The 17,536-nt window shown below is 42.8% G+C and overlaps 1 protein-coding gene across 11 annotated transcripts in view; it reads left to right on the forward strand.

Annotated features, from left to right (window-relative positions):
• Window positions 1-4,324: 4,324 nt before the first annotated feature.
• The window catches only part of UBAP2 (ubiquitin associated protein 2), a 139,625-nt gene continuing 126,413 nt past the window's right edge, over window positions 4,325-17,536 (forward strand). For 7 of the 11 annotated variants that reach the window (XR_012621515.1, XM_074811612.1, XM_074811619.1 and 4 more), the window contains exon 1: window positions 4,325-4,422. The gene's annotated coding sequence lies outside the window, so the exon portion shown is untranslated. Of the gene's footprint in view, window positions 4,423-4,544; window positions 4,619-5,007; window positions 5,229-8,404; window positions 8,425-17,536 lie in introns of those variants that run through there. The other 4 variants (XM_074811618.1, XM_074811613.1, XM_074811617.1 and 1 more) reach the window with 4 other exon arrangements.

The raw sequence follows: 17,536 nt of genomic DNA on the forward strand, positions 1-17,536 counted from the left end.
GTCTCTGATAAACTTTGAGTTGCCTGTAACTTAAATTAGAAAAGGAACAGATAAATTCCTCTACATTTATTCTGGTATAAACTGGTATAAACTGGGTTTGTTCAGCCTTGAGAAGAGGAGACTTAGGGGAGACCTTATTGCCATATTCCAGTATTTAAAGGGTGGCTACAAAGAAGATGGAGACGTCCTTTTTACAAGGAGTCACATGGAAAAAATGAGGGGTAAGGGGTACAAGTTACTCCTGGGGAGATTCTGATTGGACACGAGGAAAATTTTTCACAGTGAGAACAATCAGCCACTGGAATAATCTCCTCAGGGAACTGGTGGATTCCCCAACACTGGACACTTTTAAGATTCAGCTGGACAGAGTGCTGGGCCATCTTGTCTAGACTGTGCTTCTGCCAGGAAGGTTGGACCAGATGATCCCTGAGGTCCCTCCTGACCTGGTATTCTATGGTAAGGTATACCAGCAAAAGGATTTTTTGCTTCCAAGAACTTTCAATCACCCTCTTAAAGAACAACTCCTAGCAATTGTATTGGCCCACATGTAGACAGTTTTAAAAGCACAGATGATTACAAAAGTAGAAGTCTTCTGAAAATACCTGCTTCTTGATCCACTAAGAAGCTCTAGTAAAGTCACAGTGGGACAGAAGAAATAGCTGGTTGTTAGCTTATGGACTGACTAGTGTGAAGTTAACATCTGACAGTGAGAAATGGTTTTCTATCACCAGCCCTGAGGTGTCTACACCCAAGAGTTCACAGAAGCACAGAATGGTTTGGGTCAAAAGGGACCTGTGGGTTGGAAGGGACCTTCAATGATCATCCAGTCCAACACCGCCCCCCCAAGTTCTTTAAGAGCTGGCCAGGCTTCATGGAGATAATTCTAATCTTTGCAAATTTTAAGAGGCTGGAAGCATGCCACTGTTTGAGCAGGGCACAGAGGGGTGACCAGATACCTGTGGACTACTTTCCTTGATGTCACAGGCAAAATAATGGAAAACTGATAAGGGACTTGATTATAATAGAGAGTTCAAGGCTAGATATACAGTTAATGCCAGGCAACAGGGTTGTGTGGAAAATAAGTCTGTTTAACAAAAGACTATTTAATTCTTAGAGATTATTTGGCTGATAAAAGTTAACAATAGGCACATCACAGAATTAAATCAGGGAGTATGACAGAACAAACTCAGCACTCACCATTAGCAGAGCACGCACTACACCGATTAACTGCCAACATCCTCCCTGCAATGGGTGTTTATAGGAAGGTTCTGCAGGATCAATATCAGGCTCAGATGTGTTGATCTGTCTCAGCAATTTGGAAATAAGTACAAAGTATCACAGATAAAATGTTTTTTGAAAAAAAGTTGAAGGATTGGAAAACAGTAATAGGGTTAATGTGGTTGTACAGAGCAATTTCAGATTCTGGTCACATGAAAATGCATCACCTTTTTCATACAGCCAAATTACAAGGTGAGAAAACTTGGACCAAGGGCCTCAGTGGGCATGTAGAGGGTCTGTCTCCAGGCATGCACTGGCTCTAAAGGATGATCAAACAGTCCAACATGAATTTCCAGAATGATGCTGACACATGAGGGACTAATGCAGCCCGCGGATGTTAGGAATTTTAATGGCCTGGGCTGTATGAAGGCTAGACACAGCGGTATCATTACCCTTCCTGCCTTCAATGCCGTGAATGGCATCTATACCAGAAGGGCTTGCTTCCACAGCTGAAATGGCAGCCCTTTCAATCACAGTTGTTGCTGAAGTCTTGTTTCTACACGCATATTAACACAGACGAATGCATTGGATCCCATTTCTAGACAGCATGAGTTTCACCCCAAGTTTAAATGCAGCAGCAATCCCTGGTATGCCCAAGGGTAACATCTCTTGAGGCAACCCCACTTTGCATCCAAGACTGTCAATTGTTCCACTATAACTAGAGAGAATTCCTAATTCCCTGCAAACTCAATTCAAACCTGAAAGTCAAGCTTGGTTTCTCCATGTGGAGCCTCTCCCTTACAGAGTCTGGGTATAACTGGATTATGTTGTCTCTCTGAGGCTACTGGAGTATGTTCTGGATAAGCACTCCTGAAGTAATCTTGAATTTACAGTCCGGTGGGATTTGCACCCGCACTGGATTATTCTTCAGTAGTTGGAAAACTGAAAAGGTCACAAATCCTTGTAACAGCAGATAAAGTCCTGACACAGGCACTAGGTAGAATTTGCCTGCCAGGCCTAGTCAGACCTTCGCTATGTTTAGTGCAAGATCTCCTCTAGAAGCCTGATGTACTGAATATTTGGAGTGAGGGTCTGTGTCTCTGAGTCTCCATCAGTTTATTCATTTAGGTCTCCCCTGGAAGCACTGGCAGTGAAATATGCCATTTTCTCATTTATATGTACTCCCTGTACAGCAGAAGGGAGTCTACAATGCTTTTGTCCTGGTATCCTTGTTTAATTTTCTCCTATTCCAAATGCTCCTGGGCTGGATTCTGTGATATTCAGAGACACGCTCCAGCTGGCACCACACCATCTGACTGCAGCATCCCAAGAGCTCTCAGCCTTTGTTGTTTCATGCTGCACACCAAATATCCATCTTGATTAGGAAAAGATTGCCAAGTCATGATGAAAGAATGCTAATAATGCTGATTAAATCTGCACAGATTATGGAGCCGCAGACATGTTTGTCACAAAGCTTGTGAAACTTTGTTTAGAGCTATAATTAATACCCTCCCCCCAATAGTAATAAAACAAAATATCAACATCTGCCTCAAGAAAATCAACACTACCTGTGCACTCTTTGGCCTGAATTTCAATTTAGCTCTAAAGGACACTCTGTCTTATTGGGAAAAGTTGGGAATAGGGAGGTCTTGCTGTTTCCGAGCAGTAGGAACTGTCATAGCTTCTGCCCTTCTATCTAATAAATATCAAGGTCGGTCCAGGACGCAGGCCACTTAAATCTGTCTACTCTGTCCAAGCAGAGAAGGCAGGAGCATGAACAACACTGATAAATTTTCATATATTGCTCAGGGTAAAATGAGATTTGATGCCCTCTCTACTTATGTGGAGAGTATGGGGTCAAGGGACAGAGAATGAGCAAACAGCATCAAAGGAAATAAGGCCACAGAAAAGGTCAAAAACCATGGGACGTATGACTGGAGGCTCAAGGGGCTTAACAGCCTGCTATCTGGTGCCCCCATCACCTTCACCCACCCTGCCTGCTCAGCAGAGCACCAAACAGGGACCAATTTCCACACAGGCTGAGTGAGCCCCGCCTTAAAATGCCAGGCCCTACAAAGAAGGGATACCAGAAGGGTACAACCGCTACATCTTGGGCAACCAGAGGTGATGTACAAAACAGGAAAAATGCACAGCAGAAAAAAGCCTAAAGGGAAAGTTTCTTTTTCCCTGGCTCACAACCTGAAACTCCTCTTCTTAGGGAGTCAAGCAACCTTCCTTTCTTGCTATCTGTCCTGTCACTGTTCAGTTTAGGTTGCCAGAAGCTGCACCAAGTGCTCTGACATACCTTGCTGTCCTGTTAGTCCCTAGCATACTCTCCTTGCCCTTTTCCTCCACCAGTGCAGCTATCCTTTGTCCTGAGATTCCTCCATGTCAACGGAGGCTGTGTCCAGCCTGGCAAAAGAGTGTAACACTTAGAAGAAATGTTTCCAATTCCCTTACTGTTCAGGGATTGGTCTCAGCAACTGTGGAGAGAGAACGTGAATGAGCCTTTTGATTTGCTAGTCATGCAGATTGTTTGGGGTATCAAATAGGTCTGAGATAAAGCCCCCAGGAGAATAACTAGAGAAGGAACAAGGGAGCTCTAGAAAGCCCAGAACCCACGTTGACTCAGCTTGTCTGGCACTGAGACACCAAATATAATGAAATTAACCTGGCAATCTCAACACGTTTTGATCTGTGACATAAATCACTCACAATGAGTCGTGACAAAACCCTGTAGGGCAGAAAATAAAAGTCACCCTAAAATAAGAAGGAAAGCGTAAAAAAACAAAAATAAAAGGCTCCCGATTCGAACCGCTCCTTCGGCCAGCGAGAGAGGAACTGAGCCACGATTCTGAACGTTAACCCTGCTCCTAAACCCGCCCCGCCTGACGGAACGCGTCAACCCTTCACGGAGCGACCCCAGAAGCCTCCCCCCCAGGGCCTCCCGCGGCGACGAGCCAGCGCTGACGCCCGCCGACGGCGAAGAGGCCCCCGCGGCCCCTCACGGAGACGCTCCCGGCACCGCCTCCCCTCAGCGCGGCGATGGGCGGGAACCGACCTCCGCTTCCGCCGCGCGCGCTGCGGGGAGGAGCAGCAGGCGCCGCGATCACGTGAGGGGGGAAGGGACGGGCTTCCCCCGCGCTGCTCACGTGGTGCCAGCGGGGTAGGCGGAAGAGCGGTGTGTGAGGGGCAAGGCGCGCGGTGGGTGAGCGCCCTGCGTCACGTCACGCACGTCACGTGGCGGGGGAGCGGCCTCGCGCGCGCGTGGAGAAGGAGGAGGGGGGGAGGAGGCAGGAGGAGGAGGAGGAGGAGGAGGAGGAGGAGGGAGCGAGGCAGGCGCGGGGCGGTCACGTGACGGTGGTGGGCGCCGCTGCTGCTTTGTGAGCACATTGGGCAGGTACCGCGCGGGGGGGGCCGGGGCCGCGCGCGCCCGCTGGGTGGGTGGGGGGCCGGGGGGGGCGCGTCCCCCTCCCTCACTGCCTGCCCCGCGCGCGCGCGGCGGCGGAGGGTGATGGGCCCGCGCGCCCAGCGGAGGCCCCGCGCCCCTCCCTCGCTCAACGGCTCGGGGGTGGCCGTGGCCGCCTCAGAGGCCCGAGGCCCCCGGACGGACCCCGTCGCCACCCTATTCCCGCCTTCATCCCCAGTCGCCTCTCTCGGGGCGACGGACCTGTCCCGGGGCCGGTTCCCTGTCCCAGTGGGAGCTTTTGTCCGGCGGCGGGTGTCTGCCAGGGCCGCCCCTCCCTGCCGCGCCTGCCGGCGCTTCCCGTCCGCGGAGGGTTTGGGGGGTGGCGGCGTGTGAGGGGAGGTGGCTGTGCCCTACTTTTGCTGACGGCCGCCCGGGGGAAGCTTCGCCCTGCCCTAGATTGCCGCCCCCCCAGCCCCCCTCCTCAGGGGCGCGGGTCGGGGCCGCTGAGTAGGCCGCCGTTGCGGGCAGCTTCCGCCTAGCTCCTGCCCGGGCTCGTGTGGGGAGGGGGAGCCGACCCGGCCCCCAGTGGGTGCGGGGAGAGGTGGGTGAGCTTTCCGCCTTCTTCCGTTCGGGGGAGGGGGTCCTGCACCTCATCCCCCTTGTTGCTCATCTCCTTACAGCTGACTACTTCTCTCCCAACGGATTCGTGCTTCTCCTGGCTCTTTGGGCTAGGGGTGTGAGGAAAGCGGGGTGCAGCTGGACCCCTCGGAGGAGAAGCGGGGATGGTGGAGGGGGGCGTGCCTTTGGGCCCCTTCCTAATCTCGAGTCAGGCCACAGGAGGGCTGGCAGCACGGGAAGGGAACAAGTGGGTGACTAACTATTGGTTTGTGCCTTGTGTAGGGTTTTACATCCATGGTTTTCCCTGTCTCCTTCCCGGGTGCTGACTCGCTGGTGGGGGTGGGGTAGGGCAGCAGTGTCACGGTCACAGCTACAGAATTCACTGACAATAACATCTCAGCAGCAACAGTAGGTTACTTGAGGACATGGCAATGAATGAACTGTTCTTTCTGTTAACCTTCTCTACCTAGTCCTTCCTCACCCCTGATTATGTATGGTTGCAGAGAATTGGAAGTCAGGGCAGGGCTTTGCTATTGGGCTGGCTTATGTTGCATTTAAAATAATTAAAAAAAAAAAGACAGCTCTTCTGTGTTTGCTGTTGTTGCTGAAGAAAAATAGAGCAAGAAAGTAAACTGGTAGAAACCCTCCTGCAAGAAACTGGATGTAGAAATGAACCTGGTACACCTTTGAGCCTCATGGTGAGGATCCAAACTCTGATGTGAAACATTTAAAAATACGTGCTGAAATGTCTGCAGTGCTGTTGAATGCCACCTGGAAGCTGCTCAGGGTGAACCTGGTTTGAAGCTTTTCTCTTGTAGGTGTGTTAACATCAGGAGCATGAATGTGCAGAGCCCTCTCGGTTATGTTCAGAGGAACATGCAGCCTTCTGGAACAGAAACTTTGGGTTTGGTGTGGAGCTGTGTAAGGAGAAGCTCACAAGGGCCCGCTCGCTTTGTCCCCAGCTACCAAGCAGCAGTCAGTCCCATGTCATCTCAGTTTGAGTAAATGCTGAAACGCTTATAATACAGCAGTAGATCAAGGCGATAGTGTCTGGGGCCGTGGTGGCTGGTGAAATAGAGGGGCCGTCCTGGCGTGAGAGCAGCTGTTTTTTTCAAGAAGAGAAATTGGAGCTGGATGTGTGTGAAGGGAAGGGAGGGGGAGGATGTGCAGGCCTGGAGGAGGAGTGCTTGCCATTGAAACGGAGCCCCTTCACAGCAAATGGCAACGACTCGGTGTTCTGAGGCTTTGCTTTTTTAATATTTACCAGGCCCTTTTAGCGACTCCCTTGGTTATATCATGTTCTCTATTGGAATCTGGGTTTGGATTCCTACCTGGCTGACTCAGTATTTATACCTGGGCCCAATCTCTCTGTGGTGGTTTGACCTAACTTGTTTAAAGAATTTATTTTTAACCTTACACTAGTTAACTTGAAAGCAAGCAAGGCTAAATCACTTTCCAGCATTAATGATGTTTTGGGACTCCTGGAGGGTTACATGGAGAAACTGGATTAACTGGTGTAAACCAATTTTGATGCAGAGTCTGGAAAATGAGCCAGCTTTTGTGTTTATAACCTCAACAATCTGGGTAACTTGAGGGAGGGAGGAGTGGGAATTGGGCAAGCTCTATTCTGCTTTGTTCTAGTTGCAGTTTTATCAGTGTATTGATTTTAAAAAGTGTTTATAGTAGTAAAAACAAAGGCATGGAAATTCAGAAATTTAGGCCATTTCACTTGTATTGTTTTTGCCAGTTCTCAAAAAAGCTCCTGGTACCATGACTTGCAAAAGGGTTTGACCATTAGAGGGGACTTCGGAGTTATAGACTAGTCACTAAAATGTAAGGAAGCTAAGGGAAAACCCAACAAAAAAAATCTTGTCTGTTAACGGAAGCTATTCTTTTTTTTTTTTTAGTTCTTCCAATTTTTAAGTTACTGTTTTAGAACCTAGAAACATGTTTTATGTTTTATATTTATTCCATGGACTTTTATATGATGCTTTCCTCATAGAATGCAATATTTTGGTATTTTTATATTTGTTGCTGGTATCCCCCCAGTGATACTGATCACAGCAGAATAGTATGCTGAGTAATAGTGCTTGAGAAATGTATGTATCATACACTGTTAATACCCTGTTAATAATTAGTATTGATAGTATTACTATTAATAGTAACGTTTACTTGCAATTTCAGTAATGCTTAATACCAGTATTTGAAATAGGTTCTTCATGAAAGAATAGGAATACAACTTTATATCTTTTATTAATCTTTTATCTATTTATCTTTGTCTCTTACTTGGTTAAAGCACATGAGCAGGACTCTGACGATCTGTGTTCTGTGCTTGGGTTTGCAACAGCCTCATATGACTTTGGCAAAAGAGAAGCCAAGTGACTTGTCCCCTTTTTAAGATGACAGATTAAAGAAACTCAGTGTTGTATTTGTCTACTTCATAAGTATTGAGTGGAAGGTGCTTGCGGAAATACAAGTAATATCCACTTCAGTGTTGTTATTCTGCTGGAGCTTCTTGTTGAATTTTGTTTTTTTCTGATACAGTGTGCTCACTTGTAGCCCATTGCGTCCTCTTTGCTTTTTGGAGAAGACCTAGTTTGGACTTGTACTGTTTTTCATACAACATCCCTAAACAGGTTATGTTCATTAAAGTGAGAGTCAGGATGAAAGGTTGTGAAGTAGCTTCTTCGCAATTACTTAAGGTTCATATTTTACAAAAATTGTACAAAGGGTTTCTCCGTTTTCTCTAACATGAAAGTCTACACTCTTTCATTTTGGCCATTTAAACTGGCAGTTTGTTGGAACTCCCTGCCCACCTGGGCCCAGCTCCTGCACTCCATTTTGCATGTGTACCTTCAACCCTCTGCCCCTCGTTACTTCTCAGTGCTGCAAAGAGTAAACAGGGACTAAAAGCAGATAGATGGAGGTGATACAGTCTGCCTAAGATCTCAGGGCTTGCTCAGCTTGCTGGTACTATATCACAACTCTTTTGCTGAGAGTATTGTTTTATTTATGTTCTCTCCAGAGTGTGAAACTTGTAAGATAGGTTATGTGAACAACTTTGTGCAGTTCCCTTGGATGGAGTCGTTTCTGCTCTCAGTTTTCTTGAAATTCTTTTTTTTTTCTTTTTGTCCAGCTATCTTTCTGAAAGCTGCGAGATACTGTGGCTTCTTTTGAAGGTAAACTTCTCAAGCTTTTTTCCTCTCCCTCCCCAGCTTCTTAAATCAGTCTTCCAACAGATGAGCTTAGAGAAGTGCTTAACCTGTCTAAGTGTAGCATTTTGCTATGAGATATTTCCCATATTGAGAGAGCTTTTATCTTTCTCGAGACTTAAGGTTTGCTTGAAGTAGTACTCCTACAGTGAACTTCATGGTTTTGTTTTTTTATTTATCATACAGCAAACACAGTTCATTCCAGACCTGCGGAAGATGTAGGTTCAACAGCATTTGCGTTACAGAATCATTTAGTATTTGCATCCAAAGTTAAATGAAGAAAACACAAATACTTTGTTAACCTCCAGATTTGAATCATCAGGTTGCTCTTTTTTTAACCTGGCTTAATGGGGGGAAAAAAAGTCTGTCTAGTCTGTTAGGCAGCCCTGTGGTTGAAGGTGTAAAACTTGAATTCAGCAGCTATGATCATATTCCTAAATATGAGAGGAAGTCTTTTTGCAGTTTTACTGTGTGTAGTGTAGGTTTCATCTAGAATCTAGTTGTGTATCTTATGACTAAAATACTGTTCCTGGAAGTAGGATGGTGCTTTAGAGACCGTATTGAGATTGCTTTTGAGCAAAGAAAATGAAATTTTTTTTCCTACTGTATATGTTTTGTTAAGTGTTTTGAGGATGGTGAATATAATGATATAAAATGAAGCATATGGCTTCTGAAAGCTTTGCTGTTTCCTGTTTCTATTTGGTTTTAAATGTTAACTGAATCATAGCTATTTTATGGTAAACACTTGACTGATATCTTGTATTATCATGTTGTCCACGTTTCCCTGTATTTGAAGGCTATTGCTGATTTCTTTTTCTTATTTTCTTTCTGTATTTACGTTCTTCCTTGATTTTCAAACTTGTGTGTTTCTTAGACGCAGTTTCAGCAACATGAATCTGAAAGGAATCCTGGTGCCAAACCCTGCTGTGCTGTCAGGCTGTACATAATATATTGTATTCAAGAAATTCTGATCCATGCTTTTGATGGGTTGTACCCCAAGGGACAGATGTCTTCTGTTGCTGGGCTTTTATTTCAGCTTTCAGTCCCACATTCTTCAGATCACTTGTGATCAGTTTGGAGACTGACATAAGATGGGCCTAAGTTACTGATGTTAACTTCGGGTGACTAAATGTGATGAGGAGGAGCAGTACTGCATGTCCCGGTCTTGTGCTTCACTTTCTTTTAGTAGCCACTGAGTTAATTTCTGAGTGTTTTGGACATTGGGTAAGTGCCAAGGGTAGCTGTCTGAAATGCAGGTTAGAGAAAGATGGAAATAGTATTATGAGCTTGGTGAAGGCAAGTTAATGAGTATGCAAAAGCAGATTTTTTTTTTTCAGTATTTGAGAAAACCTTGTGCTTTCTGATACGCGTCCTCAGCCTGTTGGGTTTCTTTGCTGCTTCTTGATGTCCAGATAGCAGCCATGCTCAGAAACTTTTCTTTGCATCTTAGAAAAAGGCACTTATTATTTTTCTTGAGTAGTTCTGTGTTATGACTGCAAGTATAAAACTCCTTGCAATTTTATACCGGTACTCCAATTTTCATTGTTTATACCATTTTACCTGTTGATGTAATAGTGGATGTTGCTGGATTTAAAGTCCCGGTGACTTCTACCCTACCTGATTTAATTGAAGATAGACATTCACTTAATTTTCTTCATGTGGCTGTCGGAGCAGAAATGCTAGAGCTTAAGAGTTGTCCTTTTTGAAGCTTGTGGGGCATTTTCATAACAGCTTTTCTGTTATAGGACTTCCTTCCCTTTTTACTTCACTTAATCACAGACTGGCTGAGGTTGGCAGGGACCTCTGGAGGTCATCTCATCTCCCCCTGCTCAAGCAGGTTGTCCAGGACTGTGTCTGGACATCTTTTGAATATCTTCAAGGATGGAGTCTCCACCACCTCCCTGGGCAACCTCTGCCAGTACTTGGTCACCCTCACAGTAAAAAAGTGTTTTCTGATGTTCAGATAGAGCCTTCCCGTTTTTCAGTCTGTGCCTGTTGCCTCTGGTCCTGTCACTGGGCACCACTGGAAAGACCCTGGACCCTGGCTCTGTCTTTGCACCTTCCCTTTGGGTATTCGTACCTGCCCCCCCCCCCAAAAAAAAAAAAAAGTTTCTCTAGGTTAAACTACTTGACATAGTCAAATCTGTAGTCCTTTGGGCAACATGTTCTTACATGCCTTTGAGAAGGAGGTGGATTAAGTATTGAATTTGGTAGGGGTGGTGGTAACAGTAATTCATGACTCTTGATAGGTGGAGAAGTGGGTGGGTTTGGGATATGTGCTTAGAGAAAGTGCTGTGAAAATGCAGTAAGATGCATATTTCAAATCCAAATAATTTCTGTGCTTGCAAATAAGAAGTAATTGGCTGTCTGGGCTCTAGCTGAAAGCTATAATTCAGCAGTTTCGTGAGAGAAGAAACAGGTCAAACATTTGATTGTCTGATAGTGATAAAATTGCCCAAGTCCTGTATATGTTCTGTCGAGGAAGCGTGTGGATTGTAAATGATGGTTTAATGTACATACAGCGTTTAGGAGGCATTAGGCTGAGTACTTACTGTACTTCTGCATATTGCGCAGTTCATTTTATGAAGCTATGTGCATTAAAAATATTTTTGAAGTGCTTTTTAATGAGAGTAAAGCCAAAACTTTGCAGAATTACATGAGTCCTGGTAAATTAGGAGTGAACTGGATCAGCCTATTTTTCCTATTTTTGCAAATCCAGCCCTCCTATCCCAAATTCCTAGGACCCCCACAATTGTAGACAGAGGTTAAAATAAAGTTAGATGGTTAAAATTACTTCATAGTTAGGGATATTGAATCTGAGAAGTGCTGGGATGGCTCTTTTAGTACCATCCTCTGAATGAAACATCAGTGAGATTTAGTTTCTGCTAGGAAACCTACCTGAAATATTTTTATGACTTATCTCCCTTGCTGATTGTGTTGATTTTGAGTACTTCAGTCATGGGAGAGAGGGAGGTGAAAATGTATAACTTTTACCTTTCTTCTCAATAAACAAATTCATTAAAATAACTGATCAGCAGAAGGCATCCTAAGCGTTTCACTAGTTATTAAATGACCCACTTATTATAAAATATGATAAAACATCGGGCAAGAAACCACAGAGCCATGTCTTTTCAGTTGATTTTAATATCTAAGCAAAACTTGAACATAAAAGCATACTGAGTGAGGCATCTTACCTTGCAGGCCAGAGCAAGCAGGTTTTGAACACTGGAGTTGGACTGTGGTGACTAAAACCTTTTTCGCCTAGCAAAAAAAAGTGACTGAGACTGGAGCTCAACATAGGAGAGAACAAATGAAAGAGTTTAGCAACTGGGGTCAGCATTGTTTTCCTCACCAGGACTTTGTTAAGGAGTGGCGGATGGCCAGGAACTAGTTTTATGGTTGTAGGTCCCCTTTATCAACAGACCCTGGTTGAAAAGCTGACGTGCAACTCTTCCTCCCCTTCCAGTTGCTCCACAGTATTGTAAAAAAGTTGGGATCAGCTGTTAGCATGTTCTTTTGATGGTACGTTCTCAACAGGTCCTGATGCAGTATGTAGAGAGAGAGGGACAGAATGAGTTGCCTGTGGAGGAGCAGGAGGAAGATGTGGCTTGGTGGTAGTTAGAAGACAGGTTTGGGTTGGAGGGGAGAAAGAAGTAGTTTGGTGTTCTTGATCACTGATACGATTGCTACTTTGATTTGTTTAAATTATCTGGAGTCTGGCTCATAGGAGCAGAAATCAAATGATTAATGCTGGGGAACCTTAGGTGTGTCTTTACAAACAAACAAAATTCCTGCTTTGATGAAGTGCACTGGAAGTGAGTAATGAAATAACATCAGGAAAGATGAACCGTGGTGAAGTACTTGGGGAGGAGGAAGGGGTCTCTCTTCTCCGCATCCCTTTTGGCTATTGAATCTGCGTGGTGAATTATTTGACACTGTGACTGTGTTTCAGTCTTTTGAAACGGTGTCGCTCTATCAGCGTGTGGTGGCTGGGGCTTCAGTAATGTGAACTGGAAAGCTGCAAGATGGTTTTGCATCTTCTCGTATTCCTATAAATGCATTTTTGTTCTGCATTTATGGGCATATGCAGGGCAGCACTGATGAGTTGCCTTCTTTCCCAGAAGTTTGTATGTGAACAGACATGCTGTGAAATACTGTGAAAGTTTTTTAATTTTAATCTTTTTGTTCTTTTTTAAGGGAGAAATGTTGAAGGGGATAAGGTATCTCTTCTGGCGCTCTGATGGTAGGAAAGTTAGCTCTGTTTAGAGATTCATTTAGTCGTTCTGTTGAATAAAATGAGACCGTTACCACCTCTTACATTTCCTGAAAAATGTCAACTTCAGACTTCTCAATTTCTCTGCTAGGTGAAGTGACCTCACGTAAGCATGTCTAAACTATGCTTATTTTATTAAAGCCTGAAAGTATTGAACAGGAGACAACATGTAAGAGACTGAAAATAGAGCTTTACACCAGGTTTGTTCATCCAAATGTATATTTGGGTATTATGCCTCTCATATTTTATGCTAGTATAATATTTATGGCTACAGAGGTGTGGAGCTCTGCTCTCTTGAAATCTTAAACACCAGCTTGGAAGAAATGGTATGCTTAGCTCTTCCAGGACTTGTCATGAATTGACCTTCCAAGCAGTTCAGCTTCTGGAATGTATCAAAGCTTGCTGAAAAGTGACCTACAGTATTTAGCCTCCACCCTCTTTTCAGAAGTTGTATGTATTTTTAAAATGACCCAAATTTCTCATTAAAAGAAAAAAAAAAAAAGTGGAAAGATGCCCTCAATTTACTTTTCCAAAAACTGTAAAAGCAAGATTTTTATTAAACTTCAGACCAGTTAAAGAAAAAAAAAAAGCAGCTCCCTAAAAGCTCATCTTAAAGAAGATGCTGGGAATATTTTTGAATGATATTTAAATCCAAAACATCACAGCTCCAAGACTCTCAAGGTTAACCAAAACATTGCATGTTTCTGGAACTTAGACTTTCAAGTCTTTTACAGCAATTGGATCTCTATCTAAAGCTCTGGAAGAGTTCAACCAAAGAAATATTTGTTTACAGCATGAGAATTTTAGATTGACATCAGTGTACTTCTAACTCTTAAACAACAACTTGCATTTCAGTCATGTTAAAATCTCTGTTGACAAGCAAGTTCCAGATAAACGTTTATTTAGTTTTAGTTGCCTCTGAAGTAAAATTACAGCCTTTTGTGGATTCACATTAGTGTCTAAAGTTGACTTTTTTTTTTTGACTCACCAGGTTTAATCCTAGTTTTAATTCTCACTTAACATCATTGCGTTCCTGGAGCTCTTCGATTTATTACTTTTTTTTAATTTGATAGGAATTGAGGTGGTTCAGTTAAAGTTTTTTGTTCTCAAGTGTGCTTGTATATTAGGATATACATTAAAGTCTGACTGATCATCTCTGATATGGAAGGTCTTACTCTTGGTGCTTTGTGTTCTGGGAATTTTCTGGGTTTCATTCATTGTGTATATAAGATTTGAGAACTTAGAATGGTTTTAAGGGAAGTTATGTCTCTGGCTTTGGGAATGAGATAATTTATTTAAACATGGTTTTTCCTTCCCTTTCTTCTTTCTCTGACAGAAAATTCTGAAAAGAGCACAATGTTTTTCTTGGATGTATTCGTAACTCTTCAAATGGACTTTCATGTATAAGTGGAAGTTCTTCACCTTAAAGTTGCTGTTCTCAGCAGTTGCATATATACTCAGTGATGTTTAAATGTAGTGTATTGAGAGCTGTTTTATCCCATTCTATCACTCCTGCATTTGATCCTGCAAAGAAATTCCTGTGATGTAGTTGTGACCTCATGGTAACTTCCATGACAACAAATCTCAAAAACTCAGACTTCATGTCAAGGTTCTTTTGGGGTATCAAAACTAAGGTCATGCTAACACCTTCTGCCTCAGAGTTTTAGAGCACAGCAACAGGTTTGATAAGTATTGTTTTTCAAATTTTAGACAGGGGAAAATGGAGGGACCAAAAGGTCAGTATCTACTTAGACAGGGCTCATATGCTGTCCTGGTTTCAGCTGGGATAGAGTTAATTTTATTCCTAGTAGCTGGTACAGTGCTGTCTTTTGGATTTAGTGTGAGAATAATGTTGATAACACACTCATGTTTTAGTTGTTGCTAAGTAGCACTTACCCTAAGTCAAGGATTTTTCAGTTTCCCATGCTTTGCCAGTGAGCAGGTACACAAGAAGGTGGGAGGGAGCATGGCCAGGACAGCTGACCCCAACTAGCCAAAGGGATATTGCATCCCACAGAACATCATGCCCAGTATAGAAACTGGGGGGAGTTGTCTGGGAGGGGCGAATCGCTACTCGGGCACTGGTCAGCAGATAGTGAGCAATTGATTGTGCATCACTTGGGTTTTGTTTCTCCTTCTTTTTGTTACATTCGTTTTCATTATTATTATTTTATTTTAGTTATTAAACTTTTTATCTCAACCTGCAAGTTTTACTTTTTTTCTGATTCCCCTCCCCATCCCACTGGGAGGGGGAAGGAGTGAGCAAGTGGCTGTGTGGTGCTTAATTGCTGCCTGGGGTTAAACCACAACCTACACTTTCAAAAAAACACACTAAACCCATGCAGAACTGCAAGTTCAGTGTCCTGAAGCTGAGACAGTGAGCAGCTTTTTAGCAGTTTACTTTCTGCTGATTACAGCTTTGGGTAAATGCTGCCTTCTTAACTGTGTATGTGTTTGTATTTTTGTTCCTATCAGAGCAGGCATGGAGAATGACAAGTTGCCTTGTTTCTTTTATGATTTTTGTTTTCACTTTATTGTAGTGAATCAGGGTCATCTTACTAGTTTTCAAAAAGCCATGATTTGGGCAGTATACTTGTTGAACTTGAAAAAGAGTCTTTGTGTGTTAAATTGAGAACACATTTAGGGCATCATACTGTTCTGCATTTTAAACTTGCCTACTGTTGGTTTCTCAATTTATTTATGGTGTCATCTTGGCTTTTACAGCAAGTGTGCTTAACAGTCCCCTGTTGTGTTAGAATTTTTAAATAAGATTCTGTAAATGACTCAAAATTATTATTGTGATTAAAAAGCTGTTACTTAAGTTTGTAATGCAATTTTTAAAACTTTCAATATTTTATCTTGGTTATCCCTGGCTCATCCTTTGATTGACTTCTGTGTTCATACAGCTTTTGGTTTGCTTGGAGAAAATTGATGTTTACAACACATCTTCTGCTGAAATGCTTTTAAAGGTTGTCATTGCCAAACTATTCACTGAAACAATTTGTTCAGTGAAGTTTTTATAGGTGCAGTATGATCTCTAAAGCTGATACCTGTAATATTTTGATGCTGTTGATAGAGTTGAACACTGCAGTTAGCAAAATGTGTATTCCAGGTGCAATCTCAGAATTCACATGTCTACTGAGGCGAGGTGCTGCAATTAATATAAATAAGCTGTTTCAGAAACTAAGACTTGAAGAGTGAAGGTCCCTTTTCTTTCAAAAGTGAGTAACTTCATCTTGCAGCAGAGTGCTTGGTCTTTTAGGCTGATGGTAAAATAGACAGGTGACCAATATCTTCTTGGGGTGTTTTAGAAAACAGATTTTCTACTTAGGCATTTTAATATTGGACAGCATGTAAACCTCAGAGGCATACCTCTGTGGAATCAGGGGCTGTTATTCATTACTGTGCTGTACTAAACTAACTCAGCAGAATACAAAGACTTGTTTAAAAGGGAGAGTAAGCTTTAAGAAAATAAGCGAATAAATTTCTGGGAAGAGGACTTTCTTAATGGTCTGTCAATAGGAAGGAAATTTTGAAGAAAAACTTTATATGCTCATTCAGATTTTGCAAGCTTTAAAAAAAATTATTCTTTGCACTGTACTTCAATCTCGTTATAAGCTAATCTGACTTGGAAAGAAATGGTGGAGGACAGTGAGAACCTCCTGCTGGAGACAGAAAACGCATGGCAGCCAAACAACATTTAAGTCAGTCCAGACTTTCAGAAAAAGATAAAGATGGGGAGCTGGAACAGTGACTGAGGGTCTTAGAAGATGCCTATGGGTGGTTTCCCCCCCCCACTTATGTTGGAAAGAAAATAAGTATTGAATTGAGTGCAATAAAACTTTGGGGAATTTGACATCATATGTGAGCAGCTTGTCTTTTTGGTATTGTCTCTTAAAAGGTTAAGAAGAAGTGGGAGATTAATTTCATTTTGCTTTTTTAATATTAAACACTTGAGAACAGCCTGGATGACTTCATTCTTGCTTTTAAATTTGAATTCTGGGTGGAGGGCTCTTTTATTTACCTGGTTCTTTTTAGCATGTTGTACATTTGAAGTTGTAAAGATTGTTAGTCCTTCATCTCTTTGGATAATTTGGTATCGTTTTGTTGCAGATCAGATAGACTTGGCCTCAGGTAAGCTGGAATGGTGGAACAAGATAAGTGAATTTACATGTGACACCAAGTTGAGAAGTTGTGATCATGAGGAAAGTAATGCTCAAAATCAAGTGGGAAAGCTTGGGGTAAAACAAAGTTTTCTGACTGAAACAGGTCAAGATGAGGATTAGTATCAAAGGAAACTAATCAAACCCACCTTGTTTAAAACTAGACAAAATGCTAACAACAGTCTTGACCGTAGAAGGAGCAATCCAGAGGAGGTAGAGAAATAGAAGTCATCTCTTAGGGCTTTCAGTTCTTGGTGCCCTTTCAGTGGCTACTTGTCTCTGAGCACCTGATAATAAGGTAGAAAAAAAGGACTCAGCTTCTTTCAGCATTTCATTTTGGAAAGCTAAAGTGAACCAAATGGCCGTGGGTTTTCATCAAGATTTTATGCACAGTAAAAGCATAAGATTATGAAGGAAACCTTTGATACTGCCTTAGAAACTTGTTCCTTGTCTTCCTTCTGGAACTTTATATTCAGTTGTATGTGTAACTGTGAGAAAAGTTAGGTTTTTAATTTGGTGGCTTCTCCTCTTGCCTAAGATGAACCTTTAGAAGGAACATCACTTGAAGGAAAATTATAGAAAGGTGTTCTAGAATATCTTGCTTTATTTAAAAATGGTTTTCAGCAAGACTCCTGGTTTTCTT

This window comes from Strix aluco, chromosome Z (genome assembly GCF_031877795.1).
Source record: "Strix aluco isolate bStrAlu1 chromosome Z, bStrAlu1.hap1, whole genome shotgun sequence".
Lineage (NCBI taxonomy): Eukaryota > Metazoa > Chordata > Aves > Strigiformes > Strigidae > Strix > Strix aluco.